The sequence below is a fragment of the Grus americana genome, chromosome 8 (assembly GCF_028858705.1).
Source record: "Grus americana isolate bGruAme1 chromosome 8, bGruAme1.mat, whole genome shotgun sequence".
Lineage (NCBI taxonomy): Eukaryota > Metazoa > Chordata > Aves > Gruiformes > Gruidae > Grus > Grus americana.
In genome coordinates, this window is record NC_072859.1 from 11,749,746 (window position 1) to 11,771,976 (window position 22,231).

Sequence of the window (22,231 nt, forward strand, 5' to 3'; positions counted from 1 at the left end):
TACTGAAACTTGCACTTCTGCTTGAACTAGGAAGGGCTCAAACAAGTAGATGCCACAGAGGAAGCACGGGGGTAAGAGGGGAGAGGAGAGTTTAAAAAAAGAAATTAGAACTTGAAGTTTGTGCAAGTAGCCCCATGGAGTCTGCACGACCAGTTGGAGGCCATAGGCTAAGAGATGAGCTGTAATAGACATCAAATTTTTAAGGAATGGAGTCATAAATATGCATGAGTTTCCATGATTGCTTTGTTTCAACATCAACTATTAAAAGTTTAAAGAAGTCAGCAAAAAAACACAGGTCAGAATTTTTCACATTTAGATAAATAAGCTCTTTGCGTAAAAAGCTAAACCACATAGCTCCACATTTCAGGTGCCTGGACAACAACAGTTGGAGGATAATGCCATATTTGCAAAAAAGCCAGGCGTTTGTAGCTCCCTTCGACTTTCCCTTAGTCAGAGCTGCTGAACACCCAGCATCCACAAGCCCCAAGAGGCCTTACTGGGAGAAGGGGAGAGCGTGGAACTAAACATGGAGACAAGGGCCCTGTATTCATATGCTCAGGTTTCGTGCTTAATTCTTCTGTGTTTAGTCATTACTTTTGCATTGACAAAGAGTATATAAATTGCCAGTTGCAATATCCCTTCTAATACAAGGTAGTGTGTAAATCACTTCTGAAATTTAGAGAAATTGATTTGCGTAGGATTTCAGTCTTCAGGAAACAGATAAAAATATGATTGCTTATTGTCGTTACCTTAAGAAAATAAAAGTCAGTGCTTCAAAATGTAGCTGCAGGCATTATTTTGAAATATGTTTGTGAAACATAAGTGACAAATTTTATTTTTCAAGCATTAAATGTCAGAAAAAGTAGAAAGGAAATTAGCCCTTAATAGTAGTGAACTTGTGTATATACATGTAATTTACAAGTATGTTTTTCTCGTATCTGACCAGTGTGTTGAGTTAGCCTGTATATTTCATAGAATGTTTATAAAACATTCCTTTGGAAAAGTGTTAAATCCCTTGTTTTGAAACAAAAAGAAACAAAAACAAGAATACAAATTTGACTGAAGCTCTCAATTCTCTCAATTTCTCTGAAATATCTTTTCTAGAATCTTTACCTTGCCTGTGGATATTGTTGCCACTACATGCAACCTTTTGTTTGTATGTCTCTGCTGCTATTTGGAAAGGAAGGGGTTTTTTAAGACTAAATTGATGGGATACCTATGCTGGGTTCCTTTTTCAATAGTGTTTATTAGCAATACTAAAGAACAAAGCTAAAAGAATTCCTATCTTTCTATTAAGATACCTGTTAGTGTGACTAAAATATAGTTTAAGCCTTTTCAGGGAGTAAATTAAAAGCAGTGTACATGTGTGTACGTGCATGTGCGTACAAAAAGGTATTTTTAAGTCTTTTTCACACGAAGTCCATACTGAAAAGCAAAAATTAATCGCCATGTGTATCATACCATAATTTGTACCAGAAGACAATGCAATTCCAAAGAACTCTTAGAGAACAGGCCTGCACGGCATACGTTTAAAAATTAAACAGAATAAGTACTTTGAATCTCCTTTTTCCCTGGATGTCTCTGCTAACCCCACCCCATAGCCACACCAAACGGAGAGCAACTATTTTGGGGAGGACAGCGTTCCCAAGACCAACTTTCTGGCAGGATGACACTGGGCCAGTCGGTGTTTCTCTGGGCTGTGGCAGCAGGAAGGCCGGGGGTTGTGAGGCCAGCTAACTAAAATAGTCCCCCGCCACGCTCCCCTTCTTCCGTTTGAAGGCAACCTACTCACAAAGCATTTCGCTACTGCCTTGTTTAAAACTGCCACAAAACTGCCTAGGACATCTTCGTAATCTCCATAAACCCAAACATGTTCAAGTATTTCAGTTTGCCTTTCAGATATAGGTCTATGTACACTAGTTATTTGCCTTTATGTAGTATATTGTTTACGTATACAAAATCTTTACAGAGTATTTGAGAGGTACATGGCAATTACGTAAGTGATGCATGAACTTAACATAAAATACTGCATTGACTGTAAAGCTAGAGTAGAAACCACTGTAAAATGGGAAACGGTGGATGCCCCTAGTTACACCCTGTTGGAAAGTGTGTGCACGTATGCGCATGTTTTGTACAATAATGCATGTATATGTTTACAAAGTTTCTTATTTCGCATTTTTTGCAAATCGCAATGAAGTTGAAACCGAGCCTGGCCGACATAAGGAGGAAAGGCTTGTGTTTGTCTTAAATCTTTCTGCAGCACGGTTTAGACTTCTGTCTGATCTGCACATAGCAGAGCAAGGGGCTTGCCGTGCATTGCGTGCAGGCTCCTTGATTGTGGAGGGGAAGGAAAAAAAAAATGTGGCTGGAATCCAGGCAGGCGAGCGCGGCGCAGCGCAGGGCTCTGTTGATCATTATGTCTAGCCTTCAGGTGTCTCGGCTCACAGTGGGCGGCGGGTGGGGGAGGGGGAGATAACAGGAGGCCAGACAAAGAATAAAATGGTGTATTTAAAAAAAAATAAAATAAAAGCATATGTAAAAAATGAATGTCAAATCCTTTTTCAAAAAAGGCTTCTTTTAATGTTCCTTTTCCCGCAGTGGGAGCAAGCAAACATCTGTCCAGGAAGATTTATTTAAGCCATAATTAGTAGCGTCTGGAGTCTTTCAACAATTTCTCCTTATTGCACTTAATTTTTTTTTTAAAAGAAGTCTGCTCATCTTTCACTTAGAAACTGTTTTCACTTCATGCTTTATTAGAGATCCAGCCCAGCCAGGACTGAGTCAGATTTCTATTGTCTTTGCTTTTTCCCTTCTGATCGTAGTTTTCAGAATCTAACTTTTGGTAGGGGAGGGGGTGGGAAGGAGCGTGCAGGCAGTGTGGGGGGGAGATCTTATTAAAGGTCTTGTGAACATGTCGGGGTGTGGGGGGGGAAGAACAAAAATATAAATCAGTGCTGCTGCTTATAGTTATCCATTTGCGTTCAGTTTCTTTTCTGGAGAAGAAGGAAAAAAAAAGCTCTGCTTTGTCTGTTGCTTCTGTTTGAGGACCCTCATAAATCTTGCCCAGAAAGCAACTTGAGCTTAGGGAGATCTGGCCAGGAAAGCTCAGGGAAGCAAATGCAATGTCTCTGAATATGGATATTCTCTTCTTTCTGCCCCCTTGGTCCCCACTGCCCCCTCCACTCCGACCTTCTGACGTTATGCTGCGAAGAGCCCCACACCCTTTCCCACCCCACCAGGAATCTGAGTGAATGCAAGCCGCAATCTAGATGTAGTTAAAGTTGCTTATCAAAAAGCCTCTCCTCGTGCTGAGTGAGTCCAGATATTACACTAGTTTTGTGTTCTCAGTCCAGCCATAACCCTTTTCTAACACTCCCCCCGTTGGCTCGCCTCTCCCCCTCCCCCCGTGGAAGGGGTGGGATGGGAACCTTGCTCGACTTCATTGTTCCAAATGTAAGAGCTATTTGCCCCAAAGTGTCTTCGCTGTCTTTCATAGCTAATTATAATAACTGTCAGATGTCTGGAAAGTCTGGGCTGCCCTTGCTGGCGGAGTTAAAGTTTGCCTTTATTTTTTCCCCTTGGGGACAGATCAGGCCTGATTAGACACAGAGTACAAATAAAAGTGAACAACGTACATGTGTAGGGCTTTTTGTCTTTGTTTTTCTTTATGAACAAAGCAGTACGCTGGCTATGTCAGGAAGCAGTGTGGCATGCAGCGTGTGTGCAGGCGCTGCCCTGGAGGATAACTCTCTCTTTTTTCTTTTCTTTTTTTTTTTCTTTTATTGAAGCATGCAAGAAATATTTCTGAATTTGAACAGCACTTTAGGTACTTGTTCATCTCATAAGAAAAAGTAACCATCGATTCAGTGCACGTAACATTTTGACGATTTTAAGAGATTTGCTTTTCCGGGTGAAATTAAAAATAAATAGACTGTGTACTCACAGTTTTGTTGTGCTGTGCAGGTCGCTGTCGCCTTCTGCAGAGACAAGGAGAGTAGGAGGATGTCAAGGGTGCAGAATCCCAGTTTAATTCAGGAGAAATGTGCAAATGTGCTTCCTGAAGACGCCTGGAAGTCAGCCACTTGTGCTCAGACATCCCATTGCTGCTCTGCACGCTATACTATCTGCAGTTCTGAATTGAACTAAATACTGCCCATGTGAGAGACAGGGGAAACACAGTCATGTGGGACACACAAATCCACTCTATTGGCTCCGAAGGCACAACTTCAGCATTCTTGCATTTCCACCATTGGTTAACAGTTCAAGCTGAAAGAGTCTAGGTCCTCCTAGTGAGTCCGTTTTCCCTTTATGTGTGGAAGAATGACTGTAGGATTTTACAGTGGCAGGATTAGTTAAGAAAGGGACTGAAGTCATCCCTTTGACTGAAGCTGGTGGGTGGGGATTGGAAGCTGTGCTTTTCTCAAGTCGACGTTTTTCCTTTTTCTGCCTGCATTCTGTGTGTCAGGAAATGCTTGCAGTTAACTTGGGCAGTGCAGAGAAACTGAAGTGACTTTCTTCAGGTTCAGGGGTTGGGACTTGACTTTTAGAGTAACACAGTGTTACAGACTGTACAATGATTTTTACAGGAATAAGTCTATTCTGGCTGGCTAAAACGTGGTTGTTTTTTCTTTTCTAGATTTCTTTTTTTTAAGATCAGAAAGGTCTGTATCAGGATCATCTTAGTTTGAGCTTTTGCATCACATAAGTCAGACAAATGAATCCAGCAGTTCCAAAGCCTAGACTAATTATTCAAGTGACAACAGAAAATAGGTTTTACAGAAGTATTTGATCTCTGGGGAATATGATGATGTGTTCATAATAATATTTTGAAAGTAACAACAAACTCTATAAAATCTATAATTACTGATATTTGGTCATTTTGAGAATAATGAAACTATAAAAATTAAATAGGAGGGAAGAAAATTGACTATTCCCTATTTTGGTGTTCTGTCATTTGCCTGATTTAGTTATGCCAGCATGAGCAGTAATTTGAAACGGTACTCAGTCATGTGTGACATACTTCTCCAATTAACCCTTATTAAAAAGACCTTTCCCAAATCCCACATGCACATTTTCCTAGAACCACAGAAAGTAGAGGTATGACAGATTTGTCAGGGTTTGTGTCCGTCCTCCTCTCTAGGCAGGTTTATTTCCTCTTCTGTGTTTCCAGGGCTTTGTCTAGTGTAGCTCTAAATACCCTGAACATGTGGCTCCTGTTGGTGGACTGTTGAACTTAGAGCCTAATTTAGCAGTTGAAGGGCCTAACTATACTTGGAAATTTACCAGCATAATTATTCTGGAATAGTAAATTCATGATATGCCTGTGGTGTGCACAAGGCCAAGCACAGACAGACTGCGCTGCTGGCGTTTGTACTAAGTATGAGCTCCTATTCAGCAGTTTATGCCTGGCTCTGGGTGTCTGGACATCTTTTTGTTTCCACCAGTCAAGCTTGTTCAGACCACCTTAAAACAATGCTTCGTCCTCTTTGGAGTTCACTCTCTTAAGCTATTAATAGACTTTTATCATCACCTCACTGGCCACTCTTGTCATCACTTAGCTGAACACCATATTCCAGGTGTAGCTGCATAAGATATGGGAACCTTCCTCTGTAGCCTGTGACCTGGTATTGCTGCAGCAAATCAATACGTGTTTGCTCAATATGTGAGCAGGAAAATATATATTTTTAAAAATGTACTTACTCACCTGAGAGAGAAGATTTCAAAGATGATGAATACACTATATGCTCTACTCTGAGTTAAGAAGGCCTTGTAAGGCCTTCTTTGCTTGTAAGTGCTAAGAAGATGCAGAGCATTTATTTTTCTATAGCAGGCTCACTTAAAAATAATGTTTAGTAATAATATATAAAAGGTGGGGTGTGGTGGTGTTTGGTTTTTTAATCTTCATGCAGAAATATAATTGTTTGATTTGGATAAAATAAAGCTACAGCAGTAGCATCAAAACTTTCTCTATTCCCTCCAAAAATGTTTTCGGCTTCACTGGGCTTTCCACATCTGGACTCCAGAACACTGAGGGGAGAGAACTGAAAACCCTGGGAGACATTTTCTTTTTTTCACAGCGCTGGTGGTCTTCATGATTTTGGTTACTTTTTTTGCTGTTGTTTAATTTGATTAAAGTGGGAAGAAATACTAGTAAAAGAAACCTTACTCCAGAGAGCAGTAAACTCTTTGGTTTTAAGACCAGTACATGGTCTTGTCTTAAATACATCTTTTTCATGAATGTCAGTTCCTGATTGTAAAATACTGAAAAGCTATTTAAAGAGAGGGAATAAACATCTGAATTCATTTAGTATTATTTAGCTCTTTCCTCAAACAAATCATGGGTGAATTTCAGGAAAACTTAGGGAATCTGGAACAATGATTATTTACCTGCACTTCCTGAGCAATGAATCAGACAGGTGATACAAGCAGACTTTTTTGTGACTCTGATAGTATTTCAGAGACCAAATTAATACTTAGCATCACTGTTGTCTGCAGAGAGAGAAGTAAGTGCATCTTTACATGTATTCATGTATTTTGATGGGCCTCTTGTTTTCCATATCATTTCCATTGAAAAGAAATCAAAATGAAGACTTAGGCTACATCATATTCACTCTCTTTGAATAATAACCTGCTTCTTTCTCTGTTATTGGTTACTAGAGAAGAATTCATAACTGTAAGAGACAAAGTATGAGAGCATCCTAAAATTATGACAGTGTGGAAAATAACATTACTTTGCAAATTCTGTCATTGTGATGATGCTTGGGATGTGAAACAAATGTTGCTGTACAAACAGGGCTTTCAGAGTCTGGAGACCATACAGTTACTGCTATGTGGTCCTCTGTGACTCCATCCATTGACAGAATGGACTTCTCTTTCTGGTTTTGGGCTTTTTTCCCCCTGATCTAGCAAAGATTGGTAAAGACACTTAACTCCTGCCTAACAGAGGTCCTGTTCCTAAGAATTTTTGCTATGCCTTGGCCAGGAACTCTAAGAAAGAAGAGAGATGACTAAAGTAAGTTAGAAATTGTAGTCACTAAAATAGCTCTTTTTCATTCTTTGGAATTATTAGAGAGCATATGGTGTGAGGGGGAAAATGTAGGATGGCCTCGTTCCTCTCGTATGGGGTACATTCCCAGACAACTTTATAAAACAGCTAGTGATTTTTTTTCTTGTGTAAATGTAAGCTCAATGACTATTTGGGGGGAGGAGGAGATTTGTACCTTGACTTCTTTTTAGCAATGTGTGATACATTTAGAAAGACAAAAATCAAAAAGATAAATTTCTTTCAGAAACACTTAGAATAAAGGCACTTAAGCAGTTTGCTTGTTGATGTGTTGCATTATATAAATGGATACTTCTGAAAACATTTTAACTGTTCCCTTAGAGAATCAAATGCAATTCTATTGCATGTATGATGTAGATTTCATGTTGCCCAGCACTTTTAAGCCATTTTTCTTTCTGTGGAAAATAATTGAACTTTACTGTACAGACTGTGTATTTGCTTGCAACTTTGCCAGAGAATTCTTGCTGTTCTATACACCTTTGCTTTTTATAATTCAGCAGTAGGTGGTATCTGCTAAAGTTTAAATCTTATATTAGTCACTGCTAGTAAAATCCCTCAGTGTTGGTAATGCATAAGAAAAGAAAAAATCAGTCAAAAAACCCCAGGAGATACCAGAGAAGCTGGAAAAGGGCAGAGAAACAGCAAAGTCATTGAAAAACTTTGAGGGCAGGCAAGTGGACAAAGGGCACCTAAAGGCCGTTTCACAGAGAGGAATTGCCAGAGCCTGGAAACACGCACATCACTGGCACGGTGTTCACATATTCTGGAAATGGTTTTATACCCTAGTTAAGAACAGCCCTAAGCTAACACGAGGAGTTTTTCAAATGCATCTGGTACAGGAGGGCTGTGAAGGAAAGTTTGTTCTCATCTCCTGCACCAGGAGGGGTGAAACTTGCTGAAGAGCTGTCTGAGCAAGTCATCTGTGCTGTACATGAACCAGCTGGCCAGGTTGCAGAATCTATCCAAAACACAGAACTATACCAGCTACTACAAAAAAACCCCAAACACCTCAATCCCAGCTGAAACTAGGACACATTTACGTAAAGAAAAAACATCAGCAAAGCTGTTAATATCATAACTGATTCTGTGGGGCTGTTCTGAGTTTGTTTTGTTTGTATTTTTTCTCCAACCGAGTCTTTTCTCATTCCTGTGTCTCCTCTAGCTATTTATGTAGATAAAGCGAATGAAACCACATGAGATACTGGGAAGATTTTCAGCAGGCAGAGAGGAAGCTGGTATGCCATTACTAGTGAAAGTCAGAGAAACTTATTCCCGTTTTCTCTGCAGACCTTCTTTCTGTTTAGGGTCAAGTTTTGGTGGATAGCTTAGATAATCTGGCTGCAATTTAACCGCTACAAAAACCATTTCAGATTCAGTAGGTTCTTGACCTCTATGTACTGAAATTCATGCATACTTTGAGCTATTAGTTGTTTCATACTTATAAACCTGATTTTGGTTACAGGTCTGTTGGTGAGGAATTCAGATCTCATCAACAACTCATTCAGATGAACTGATAACATTAGGAAAAAATCTAGGATTTTCAGCTAATAGATTCTAAAATTTTTACAAGGTTTATAGAAGTGAAATTAAAATAATATGTTAACAACCATATTTATAGGAGAAAATTTCTACATTAACCAGAATGTTACATAAATAGTGCGTTGGTAACTGCAATATTGTTCAGATGAAATTGAGTGATACAAATGTTTTAAAGCTGGGCTATATTTAGAGTGCCACAGAACTATGATGTCCAGAAAGATTTGATCAACAAAGCTAGAACCAACCATGCTTTTCAGTTGATATACCTCAAGTTTAAAATATATAAAATCCCTTGTAACCGTTAAGGTACTATTGAAATGAAAGATACGTGAACAATGTTTATATCACATCTGCATATTCCAGAAAGTCTGGTGATTTCTTTTAAATTATGTTGGTGTTTTGTTTTGTTTTCTCCCTGGGTGATTTCGTCAATTTATGTTGAATCCTCCTGTTTTTATCCCTTCTCTTTGGTCACTTGTTTCCATGACTCCTTGCAGTATAAACAAATTATTTTCCCTAAAATGCACAGGCATGAAACTCAGCTGGCCTGATTTTCACCAAAAAAATGAAGGACTTTGTAGGTGCAGTCTGACTTGGTGACCATAACAGGTCTTTTTCCCCCTCAGACTACTCTTGTAAGGCTACGTAGCTTTTTCTGGTGAGTTCTTTCATCCCCAGTTAACCTATAATAATGTATAATCATATGTATTTTATAAATTATCTGTCAAACTGCCATTTCCTTACAGAAGTCTGCAACTGGCACTTTATATTCTAATTTCCTTCTGCTGTAAGATATTCTATTGGTTTCAAAATATGAAATGCATCAAAATTGTGTGCAATCCAGTATTTAGTGAAGAATGATAGTATCACATTTCAAATATAGAAGTCTTTTGATGTAAAAGCCATGTAATCTAATTTTGAATTTTTTTTTTATTGAATATATCATTCCCTGGGATAAATAATTTGTCTTTTCACAGAGGAAATAGGTGAATGTTTAAGTATTTCACACCATATATAACAAAAATAAACAGAACATTCCCTCCATTACCCCACCCCTGCAGCACTGTCTGCAACAGAAGTGCAGTAGTATTGGTGAGATTAAAGCATCTCAAGGAAACAAGTCATTAGCAGTTGCAACTTCTTTTTCAATGAAAATATATTAAAGCTAAAATATATTATAACTATTTTCAAAGTAATGTATTGTTTGGGGACTAATATAATAAATCTTGGAGATTATTCTTCTTCTTTTTCAATAACTTTGATCTAAAGAGATCTCCCATTTTTTGATTCATAATTCTTGTCTGATATCTCAGTCTTTTAGGGATTAAGATAGTAGGTAGTTTGCTCCATTTCTGTTCCAATTTTGGGTGGTCCTAAACCAAGACAGTTTCAAAAGGATTTTTTTCAAACCATCTGCCCTCCACATTTTACTCCTTAATGAAATAATTTATTTTGTTCTTTTCTTAAGGAAGTTAATACTGCATAAAAGCAATACGCTATAGTTTTACTTGTAAGAAGCCAGACCTGTTACTTTAAGGATGTGCATTTTTTCCTCTGGTAGCTTATGAAAATTTAAATTAAAAGGATTTAATAATTTAAGCAGCATAGTTTAGTGACTGAATGTTGAAGATAGGAGTTTGAAATTGCAAGCAAAACACTAGACTTTTCAGAGAATATAGTTCAATACTGCCTTCAGGCACTGATACTTGCGAGGTGCATGCAAGGTAGAGATGCTTTCAGAAACAGATTATTATATAGTTGAATAGAACTGCTACTCTAGTAATGACATTTTATCTTTAATTATATATTGTATTATATATTCTATATTGATTAATGAATTTCTTACACACTAAAGACCAAAGAATTCCTTTACCAGGAGGGTTTTGATCTTGGTTAAAGAGCAAGGTATAGGCAGAGGGGAAGAAAGCAGGAGGAGCAGAGGGGGAAAGTCTGCAAACTGCACTTGTTCAAATAATTGCAGTCACCCAAGTATGTTCACATATTTGCCTGATCCTTGCAGAGGAATAAAATCCTACCCTGAGCCCTTCTAAATGTCTCCCTACTTTAAGTAATCTCTGTTGTGGTGGTGTGTTTTTGGTTGGTTTTTTTGTTGGTGGTTTGTTTGTTTTTTTAATAGAGCCATCATAATGGTATCAGAATATCCTATTACTGTGTCCCTTACTCTGTGTCTTTTGTTCCTTCTCACTGTCTAATTATGGACCTCATTTGTGGCATATCACAATCTAAACTGGATATTTCTTGCTTGAGGGACCTTGACTGAGATCCTGACCTTAGAGAAATCAAGGAGGAGAGTAGGTTTCAGTGTCTTAAGTGGCACCAGGATTTCACCCCTGCCTTTATTCAGGACACCTCTGGACAAAGGGAACAAGTAAGAATGAAGTGCTTGAGTATTAAGCCAATTATCTCTTTTAATTAGGACATGTATAGAGAACTCTTAAACTGAAGAAAGGGTGAAATCTGCTGAATAAATTATTCACAGTAAATAGTTCACCCAGCTCTAGTTCTGACAGAGATAAAGCTGCAGTGGCATCAAAGTGTCTGCTCTTACAGGGTGTTGCTCTGACACAGATGTCAAATGACAAATCAACATGAGGTGAACAGATGAGTCTTATTCCCTGCCTAGCTCAGCTGGCGAGATTGCTAAGGGTGGTCAAATAGACTCCAACGATGCTCTTAGAGCATCCTTTAGCTGTAAAAGATAAATAAAACTGGCCAGGAGGGAACTTCTGTAATTCCTTAAATCTGCTTTGCAGATATTACAAAGGGTAGACTACAAATAGCTTGGGAGCTTTTTACCACAGCATGGAGGGAAGGAGGGAAATCAGTAAGACCTTGTGGTCGCCCCCTCTAAGACTGAGAAGAGACTTGAACATTTAAAACAGTTTTTCTACTGGTGAAATGGGTGTTGCTAAAAAGGAGTATTCTTTGCTAGTTTCTAGTGAGATATCTTTGAGCCTAGGAAACAGTGATGGAAATTACTGAAGATGTTATGAATAAATCGTGATTCAAACCCTGTTCTGGGGACGATGTTGTGACTGTCCAAGCTTTTGCAAAATGCCATGAAAATCATAGTTTCCTTTGGCCTTCCGTTACTCTGTGCAATTCCTATACCACCTGCTGAGTAACTGTATCCTCTTAGCCCATTTTCCATAAAACTGAGTGCTTAATCAGGGAAAACCAAAACCATTGGACAAAAGGTGGTTTAAATGCTTCCTCAGGGCAGGATGTAGGAAAGGGCCTTACTCATAATATTCATCATTCGTGTAGGACTTGGGTAGAACTATTTAAGTGTATGCTGTGAAAACAGTCCCGTCTACGTGCAGAACCCAACGTGGCAGCTGGGTGACGTGGAGTCAGGCAGCAGTAGCTCCAGCTCCGTAGTCACAGAAAGGAAATCAGAGAATTCCGATCAGATGCCTCTCTAGCCATCAAGCTGTCATTCATGCATTTTTTAAATGGCGTAACACTGATAAAGGCTAATTTTGACTGACATAGTCTTTACAGCACTAGATTGTACTTTGGGTAATAAAACAGACTGTTATAAAAAAAATACATTCTTTCACTTATTTCTTAAGAAAATAACACAAAAATGAAAATGAGTACTTTATTCTGCTCTTTGTCCCTCCTTTTGTGAGACAGCACTGCCTTTACAGTCTTTGTCCTGAATGTAATATTTTAAGCCATAAATTAAAATCAATGTAATTTTGTATTAGTTTTTATCAATCTTTTAATGCTTTTTAGAAACTCTGTGCAAAGAAGTTGAAATGCAGTTTACAGTCCTTTGACATAGTGAAAATCCTTATTTTGCAGTGACGCATTTTCACAGAGAAAGATGATTAATGTATACTGTATCTTGGTTAAATTTCTGTAGCTTTTTAATTCTGATATGCTAACATTTCTATAAACGAGTATCTTCCACAAAAATAGAATTATACTGAAGATGAATTTTATTATACTGTTAAAACCTGTATATCATAAACAAACAATTCATGTAGAAATATGTGCTTGTTCCTTTGAGAGAGGTGAATAGATAAACTGTCCAAGGTACAGGGAAATAGAGCATGGATAATGTGGGTTTGAGATATTCTGTTGCTTAAGTGATGCATTAAATCAATATTCTGCAAAGCTTTTTCTTGTTAAGTTATTTACTTGGCTGCTGTCACAATTCACCATTTAGGTCATCGTCTTTTTAAAAAAATGTATTTTCTTGTGGCCTAATTTAACTTTATCTAAATACTTTAATTTGTCAAGTAATGAAACTTCAAATGCTGAAATTATAGCATTGTTTTAATGCTGATATTTACACTGAAATTCCTTACTTGGTTAATAGGCTGAGGAAAGAATTGACTTTCAAGTGAATTACTAGTTTATCTGCATGAAAATCTATTACTACAAATGAATAGCAGAATGCATAAAACCCGATGTTAATAATAAAAAGGAGAATTTCTTTACTGAAGTTCTGGAAGGAGAATACTGAAAAGACAGAGAAGTGTTCTTTCTTCGGCTATTTTCATTTTAACGTATATCTACCTATAACGGAATCTCAGAAGTTGCTTCAACAGTCAAAGTAACCATTCAAAAATTATTATGGAGCTATGCAGTGCCTTGCTGTAACAGGAGCCGAAGGTGTGTGCTCAGTAATGATGTAAGGGTACCTCAGGGAAACCTTTGTCCCCCCCATCATTCAAGTGGCTGAATAACAGCCGCAGAACTTCAGCACCCTGGAGGTGTTTCGTTTGTCAGGAAAAAAAAAGGCAGATACTGGATCATGAATCACCTCTGTTGTGCTAAGATTTTACTGAGCTTCATATAACAAAATCATTTTAAAGCAAGCAATTTATACAATTATTTCTTGCCTTTAATCAAGATTCAAAAGGATAAGATCACTCCTCTTTAAACTGTCTTAATGGTCTATCATCTATACAGTGCTGTCTGTGAGGTACCGTTTACATAACATGTAATTACTCACAGTGTCTACACAGGCGTGTGGCTAGGTCTGCACTTCAGTTTTAGATGTTTTTGTATTTTTTTTAAGAATTTTTGAAGGAATTCTAACTATGAGTGACAGCTACAGAGCTGTGCTGGTTTTGTTTTGTGGGTTTTGGTGTGGGTTGTTTTTTTGTTGTTGTTGTTTTTTTTTTTTCTTTCTAAGCAGTTTCTTTTAATTTTAAGCTAGACTAAGAAATGGTGTTTCCAAAGAGAATTTCCTCATCCTTGTTAGGGTATTTTAGAAATATGGGTGTTCAAATAGTTGTGAAAACAGTCAAGTAAAATCAGGGGGTTTGGGTGAAGGAGACTGCAAAGATTAGGACAAATTATTTAAGAAAGCAGAAGAATTAAAATGGGTCACAAGGAAAAAAAAAATACTGAAGCTTGTAGAGGAGAGAAACTGGGAATGCCTGTGTCCCTTGTCTCTCTCACAAGGGATGAGAGAGGTCTTCAACCTAATCTGAAGATAGAAAAATCAAATTCTTTCACTAGGAAGTGCTTTTTTTCACACAATGTGTGATAAAATTGTGGAACTCACTGGCAAGATTACTAAGGCTAGACCTGTTTCTTAATTACTCTATTGATATAGACTACTTTGATGCACTTCCATTTTTTTTTCTTCATTTTTCTCCCAACCCCATCAAGTTTTATTAACCTGTTTCTATGATACCTTTTCTCACGCACTTTTTCAACTTTGTGGGAACTAAATGCAAAACAAAACACCTACAGTCTTGCCCATCTACTTTTCAGATTGTAGAACCTTTTTAAGAAAATACACAGATAGGGCAGCATAGTTATATTTCACCAGTACTCTGAAAGGTTGTTATACGATAATTTAGAAAATAAGCACGATTCACTGACATGCTATGAAAAAAAATAAGGTGGATCTTGTTAATGTTTCTTAGATAAGAACGTTTTTGGCATGTATCATTTCCCTAAAGAAAGCTACCATTTTTTATTCTTGATATTTGGTGAAAAGAGAAACAAATCTGTTCTTGAAATCTGATTAATAGAATTTCAACGATGTAAGCCATTGCACTCAGTGAAGGTAATGGTGAAAGAAATTAAAATTGTCTGGAGTTAATTAAGCTGGTTTTCAGATTAATAAGGTAATGAAGAAATATTTATATAAATAAATATTACTTACCGAATAAGTAAAAGTGACAAGACCTTCTTCAAATATTTTTTTTTCTACCAATAGGAAAAAATCTCATACCTTGTATAATCTGTTAATGATTTTGTGGAAGTACTGTATTATATTTTTATTGACGAATGCTGTGTGCAACAAAACATGTAGTCTATCAAAAGCAGTGGAAACTCCATTTCCTGACAAGACAAAACACCTAAAGTGCATGAAGCAATAGACTTTGTAATCAAAGTAGTTGTAGAGTAGGTAGTATGGCTACTCAGAAAATACAAGCAAACCAAATCCAATGTCAAACCAAAAGCTTTTAGTATGTTCTTAGCGGGCTAAGAGTGCAAGAGGGTGCTATCACTGACATGGAACAAAATACATAAGAAAAAAAATGATGGAATAGCTGAACTGATGAGAACAAGAAGTTCCAATGAACCAAAAATTCACTAAATCCAAAAATGTAAAGTGCTGACCCCTGTTGACCTCAACAAGTTGTTAATTAGCAGAGGATTAACACCCTTTTCATCTGGTGGCAATCACTAGAAAATAATGTGCATGCATCAAAGAAGTTTAGGGTCTAACAAAAGATTAAACACAAAGATTCTGTGGATTATAAAAGTGGAATCTGAAAGGGGTACTACACTGTCCAGTTTGCAATTTTGAACAAATGATTGATACCTTAGAAAATAAAATATTTTGGGGAGAAGAACAACTAGAATTGAAATGCAATTTAAAAAACCCCTTATTTCTATTGCATTCATTTCTGAATTCAGTGTCTTTAATGTTAATACTTTACAGCAAGAGTTATTAGAGAAAAATCTGGACACATTTTAAAATATCTCCTATTTATTATAAGGTAGCCAATAAGGAAATTTTTTTCTTAAATTAATTTTTCAAAAGGGCTTTAGAAAGTTTCATTCCTGTTTTAAATGACTATGTACCACCAAGTTATTCAATACTCTACATAAAACCGTGACTTGAGATGAGTACCGTAAAACAAGCAAACAACAAGCAAAATGCTGTAAAATTAGAATCCCCCTATTCTTTCCATTATGAATGTGTTTTGGGCTTGCAAAGGCTGATGAGAGTTGAACTGTGTTTTCTATCAGAGGACCTGCGGAGGAGTAGCAGCATCCTACAGCATTTTGGGCATTGGCGTGGCTCAGGGATGCTGTGCTGCTCTGAACTGCTGATGCCGGGAGAGGGGCAGCAGCAGGAGGGAGAGCCTCAGGCCCAGCACCGCCATCGGCCGGCAAGCACAGCCTCGGCCAGCCCCACCGCTCTGCAGCCGCCGGCTGGCGGGGGTCCGGCAAGTCGCGCTCAGGAGCCCCTCGGTACAGCTGTGACGTGAGAGAGAACAAACTGAGGAGACAGAGGCAGCGTTATCTGACTGGATCCCAGCAGTTGAAAGCTTAGATTGCAACGCGTTTCTGTTTTGGCTGACAAGGATCGAAACCACACCAGCAAACGCAGCAGAAATAAGGCATTTTTGAGACTTTTACAATGACCATAACTTTGTAAATGTGTTTAATAGATTTGAATGCAATGCAATTTCAATCAAAGATGTATTGCTTTCTCTAAAAGGGTTGGTTGCTTCTTAATTCTGTAAATGTGGTTATATTCTGAATGTATTTGCTGCAAAATAGAATTGATTTCCTTTCAAGATGCGTGCGATACTTTATCATTTGCTTCTGTAGTAGGACTGTAACTTTTGTTCTGCTTTGGAGCCCCGAGGCCACATAGGCGTTGGAGAGCTGCCTTTGCGCTGTGCTGGTTTGCAGATGACCAACAGGGTGCAGATGGAGGGCTGTTGTCCCCCCTGGGTCGCTCTGTATCACAGCCTGTGCTGGCAGCGAGGCTGCACACCTCAGCGAAGTGGAGAACGTGAAGAAACTGAAACCCTGTAAGTGTAGCCGAGGAGCGTGTGGCTTTCACTGCTCTTATAATTGCCAACGTCAGAAACTTCCTCAAGTCAGCTGTCCACTGGGGAAATTTATGCACAGCCTAGTCCTCACCCAAGCTTGTGATTTATGGCATGGAGCAGCGGGCTGATGAGCACTTTTCTCTTGTTGTCAAGACCCTCTTTAATTTCACTAGCTCAGCGGAGCCATTAAAAAAAATGAAACTGTGTGTCTAATCACTTGTAGGTAGTGAGTTCTGCAGGTTAGTTATGTTGTAAAAATGTGTATCTCTCTTCGTGACTAAAAGAGGTAACTTTTTTGTAACTTCAGTTCTATCAGACGTACAGTATTTCTGCTTTTATAGGATAACTGTCTATTAAAGCATGTCTTGCTGTTTATTTTTGCATTGTTTATGGCTAGTTTCATCTTACTCGAGTCCTTTTTCTTTTGTTCTTCCTGCGTTACGAATTTGGCATATTTAAGTCTTCGCAATGGACAGATTATGGACTAATTTGTATCATGAAAGGAGAGTAATAATGATTCCAAGTGTGATTTTTAGTGCTACCTTCATAGTTGCACTCATCCGGAGGAGCCCTTGATTTGGGTCTCATATTTAAGGTCAGTCTTGCAGAGCTGACAACTGAGAAAAATATTTTTCAGATAAACCGAATGAATCGAACCTGGAAGTTTCTGAAACATAATAAACAGGAAGGTGTGCAACTTTTAGGCTAGTTTCTCAATATAGCCACATTTCAAGCACAAAGACATTCTCTCTGTTCTGAATATGATTTCCTAATACTTGTGGTAGATTCTGTATTTCCAAGGGAATTTGCATTATTAATTATACTCCAGTGCTGACTAGGACATGTTCTATTGATAAGTTCGGTTTGTGTCTCTCACCTGTTCAACTATTGAATAAGCATTTGAAGCCTCCTGTGAAGCATAAATCTGCAAAAATATATTATTTAATGTTGCCTAGTTTAATTCCCTGACTTTTGAAACATAACCTGATTCAGCTTCAGGTGTATATGTTAATAGTTAAAAAGAAAATGCAAAGATCCAATGTTCTTAAAAGGAAATTAATGTACAGAGCTCTAATCATTTGTAACCATGTATGAAAAAAGCTATTGGTAGCCTAAGTAACCTCATACATAAATAGGCATTAATTTAACTCTTCTGTTTTCAGGTAGTAGGAAGATAATAGAGAAAGGGTTCATATATGTCAAGCAAAAGCATGACTGTGTATGATTCTCTATTATGGTTGCTTCAGGATTCTGATGAAATACTGCCTGTCAGTTATCTCGCTTCCTAATAAGATAAATGTTTCAACTGAAATTCTTGGAGGGCCAGATTTAAATTGTGCTTCAAGAAAAGCTCACATAAACAACTTTGACATTTGTTTTCTGTGAGTGTTCATGCCAGCAGACTTGGTTATTTGAATACTGTTGGAAAGCAAGTCAATCCAAATGAGTATTCATGAAAGGTGTTGCTCTTTCAGATCTAGGAACTGAACCTAGAGAGATATATTGTGTTAGACCTTCAGCTGCACAGCTGTAACTGTTTCCAGCAAAATCTGTATTAGTCTATGCCAGATTAAGCCCCTCTCTTTTTTTATCTAAGACAATGGTTCCTTAAATACCTTAAACTATGTAGCTTGGGGGTAGGAGAATTGGGACTTTTCCTTTTGCTAGCATGGTTTTAGAATGGTGTAAATCAACCATGAACTCCAACCTTAAGTATGCTAGCAAGAAAAGGCAAGAACACAGCCAGATAATTTGGTTTTTGTATGATTGCCTACCACTTAAACTCTTAAATCTAGTTGAATGTTTCATCAGAGTTCTCATACTTTTCTCAAGACTTGATAAAATTGGATTATTTTCAGTCTTCGAAGGTCACAAACAGCATCTTTTCGTGTTGACAATAACTAAAACTCAGATGCACTGTCTAAAAATAATCAAAGCCAATGTATGAATTTTTAAAAGATTCACATTCCTGGAGCTAAATCCCTGTTTCAGTACTTTTTGTTTTTCAATCCTTTCTGTTAACAATCTCCAATGAAGTTTACTGCAATAACTAAAACCCACAGGTACTGAGGTATGCACTACTTGGAATTACTTAGAATAAAGATGGTGGCTAAAAATATACTCATAGGTTCTGCTGACTTTCCTTTTTCCTTGAGCGTTAGATCAGATATGGCAGTTGTCTGAAACAACATGTGCTGAGGGGGTGTGAAATGCTTTCCATATCCAATAAGAATACAGAGTAAAAGCATTAATACATGTATGGTAAATGATTCTATGAAATTGTGAGCCTCTTGTAAAACTGTCCTGCAGAATTCAATATTGAAGTTACTATGAAATTTAGATTCAGTTCAATTACAAGACTAAGTGAATCAATTCAAGGTTTTCTCTTGAAGGCACTGACTTTCATAATTTTGCATTCTCTTTCTCTGTAAGGGGGTATGGAGGGAGTGAAGCTGCTAATTGCTTTGCTTTTCAGATGTTGAGTTTGTCATGGAAAGCTTAGTGGATCAACAGAAATAAAAGTGTGGGGAAGACAGTGTATGATAATCCTACTCTTTTATTGCTCCTGCTAGTTCCAAACTTAGCCCCTGCTTATCACATGGTGGGAGATATTCTTGTTATTATTTTCCTTAATGCTGTTCATGTTCAAAGGTAGGTTAGCACCGTACATCCCATTTATCACAAACTCGGTATGGAAAAGCCATATGGTGATCAAGGCTGGGAATTATGCCCCAAGTTTCACACTAAATGCACTTATATGGTCTTATGGCTACTTACACTTGGTGCCCATCTGTTAGGATGGCAGGGGGCCCACTGCTAAGTTGGCCAGACAATTGCCCTTGAGGATAGTTGCCAGACAATGTTTGAGCCTCAGTGGGCAACATAGCAATGGAAAACCCATCATTTTTGCTAAAACTGCCTCCTTATACCAACAGTGGCTTCTTACACATGGTTATAATTTCTACTTCAAATAGAAAATATATGAAATAAAAATGCGACAATGATGATTTCTGTCCCTTGCAGTGGTACAGGTTATATTGCAGTGAACAGATGTAAAAATCATCAAGAAGAAATGTTTCAAGTCAGACTACAGTAGGTTAAAAAATTACAAACGTTCAGTATACGGGTCATTTCGCATCAAATAGGAAACGAGAAAAAAGACCGATATAATACATCTGTGGCAAAACTAAGGATACAAGTTCTAAATGTGCTTCAGGAATTTAGCACTCCGCTTCAGAGAGAAAAGCTTGTATGATTCAAGCTGCTATCCACCACTCGGAAGGTGGGATGATCTTTGCTAATTTCAAACCACCAAAGATATTTTGCTTCATTATAAAGCTAAGGAATTAAAATATTGGGGGGGGGAATCCTTAAAACTTTGCAATCTAAAACAAATTTGAAAATAAGGAGAGAAAGATAATAAGGAATAAAGGTACACATGATATAGCAAATGAATTTTGCAGGATATAAAAGTAGAGATTAAGCTAAGAAAAGAGGAAGAAGGAATTGGGCAGCACAGAGGAGGTATCAGAAGCAGGGAGAAGCAAAAAAGCAGGCAGGTTTGGTTATTTCCATTCAAAAATACATTGTAGTCAAAGTCTTAGGTATAGACTAGGAATTGATTACATTGAAGATAAAAGTAGACAGTCATGACTCCAGGAAGGAAAGAGAAAACATAAGCAGGAAAAAACATTCAGTCTAAGAAAGAAAAAAGCTTTCATGTGAAGGGGGAGCTGGGAAAACACCCCAAGAAATTAAAAGGAGGTGGTAGCAACTGAAGTTCAGCTCTTCCATTGAGTTGCGTGGGTTAGGCCTTAGTAGGTTTGATTGCTTAACAGTGCATCTGAAAAGAAAAAAAACTTGCTGCACTCAAAGTCCTTTCTGAGTCTGGACATCTCTCTTGCATCTGAAAGTTCTACTCTGTCAGAGTATCATCTTTGCCTATACAGATGATGATTTATCTATCGCTTTCTGTATCTGTAACTTTCCAAGGGGCTTTAAACTTTATGTTCTCGTTTGAAAAAATCAAGTTCAGCAGAAATACTTGTTACTGAAAAATACCAGTAACTTGACATTAAAACTTCTCATGGGAGTATAATAGTTTTGATGGAGTTTGTACTGGGAAAGATCTTTGTGTCCAGATGGACCACTAATTAAGAACACAGTTTGGTGATCAGAATGCTTGCTTATGATGGAGAAAGTTGCGTGCCAGGTCATCTTGTACCTGATTCATTCCAGGAAATGCTGGTTTCCTACATGTCAGGCAAGTACCTTGGCTCTCTGGATTTTCTGGAGGAAATGGTCACCTCCTCCATTGTCTTATTTTCATCTCGAAAGGGATCACTGGCATGGAATATGTTTAAAAACATAAAATGCTTGGACTGGAATTCTTGTTAGTGAATCTGGTGACTTTTCTGACTTATTTCTAACATTCATTTAATAAATAGGTATTTTCTAAAATAATCATGTAAGACTTTTGCTATTGTGTGCTCCAGGAGATTAGGTCAAACATGCTAAATGATAATGGAACCACTGATGCAAACCGGTAATTTTTCTTAGAATGATATTTTTGTAAGGACCCTTCACTCTGTAAATATGTTTGGTTGTTTTGTGTTGGCTTTATGGCATTCTGTAGCAATCATAAGATTAAGAGGTTAAAAATGAGATTTTTATATTCTTCAATACGTCTTTTGGCTGTGTAACGTAAAGAGAAATTACCTAGATTCATATTGACTTTCTAAGAGGCTTTTCAGATGTGAAAAGAAATGTGAATTTAATTTTGAGCTTGGCCCAAAATCTAAGATTAAACACATGAGAACCTAATCATGCAGTTCATTCTGGACCTGAATTCTAGCAAAAAATTTTGTCTCTTAAGTTTCCCTGAAATAATTGAAACACAGTACCTATTAGTAACCAGATGTAATTTAAGCAAAATACTTTCAGTTTTAACAGATGGGCCTTTCAAAACCAACTATATGAAACTAGTTTATTTTGAGTGTTTTGTTCCTGGAGGGACAGCATTTTATTTAATCATCATAGCTCTTATTTGCATATTGTGTTTCATTTGTTTCATGACCACATTAATTAGAAGAAAAGACTATCTTGCTGTACATGACATTTCAGTTCCTGAATGAACAAGGACATGAGCTTCAGGCAAGTTGCATTAATTTGGTCTGTATAGAAATTAATAACAAGTGTACTTCAAACTTTCCCCTCAAAAATAATAATTTGAATATTTATGCATTAGAAAAGGCCATTCCTGACCTGTGGCCAAGAGATTATTTTGTTGGCTTATCCACAGGAAAATATTTTATGTTGATAATCCATTACATGTGTGATTTTTGAAAAATGAACAGAGCACACTGTTCTTACAAAGGCTTGATACCGTATTTGTGTCCTAGATGCTCGATTATGACCTGAGAGGCTGCTCTTGATCTGGGAAAGCAAATGTCAAATGTCCATTTCTGGAGAAGTTCTAGATATAAAAATCTATTTCCTAAGGAAAATCTCAAATGTTGGATTGTGGATCATGTAATGACCAAAAGAAAAGAAGTTGAGG

The 22,231-nt window shown here is 37.5% G+C and overlaps 1 long non-coding RNA gene across 1 annotated transcript in view; it reads right to left on the reverse strand.

Moving 5' to 3' along the window:
- Positions 1-4,129, reverse strand: part of LOC129209226 (uncharacterized) — a 65,532-nt gene extending 61,403 nt beyond the window's left edge. Inside the window, exon 1 of the long non-coding RNA XR_008578020.1 lies at positions 3,944-4,129. This is a non-coding gene — a long non-coding RNA (uncharacterized LOC129209226). The remainder of the gene's footprint in view (positions 1-3,943) is intronic.
- Positions 4,130-22,231: the final 18,102 nt, after the last annotated feature.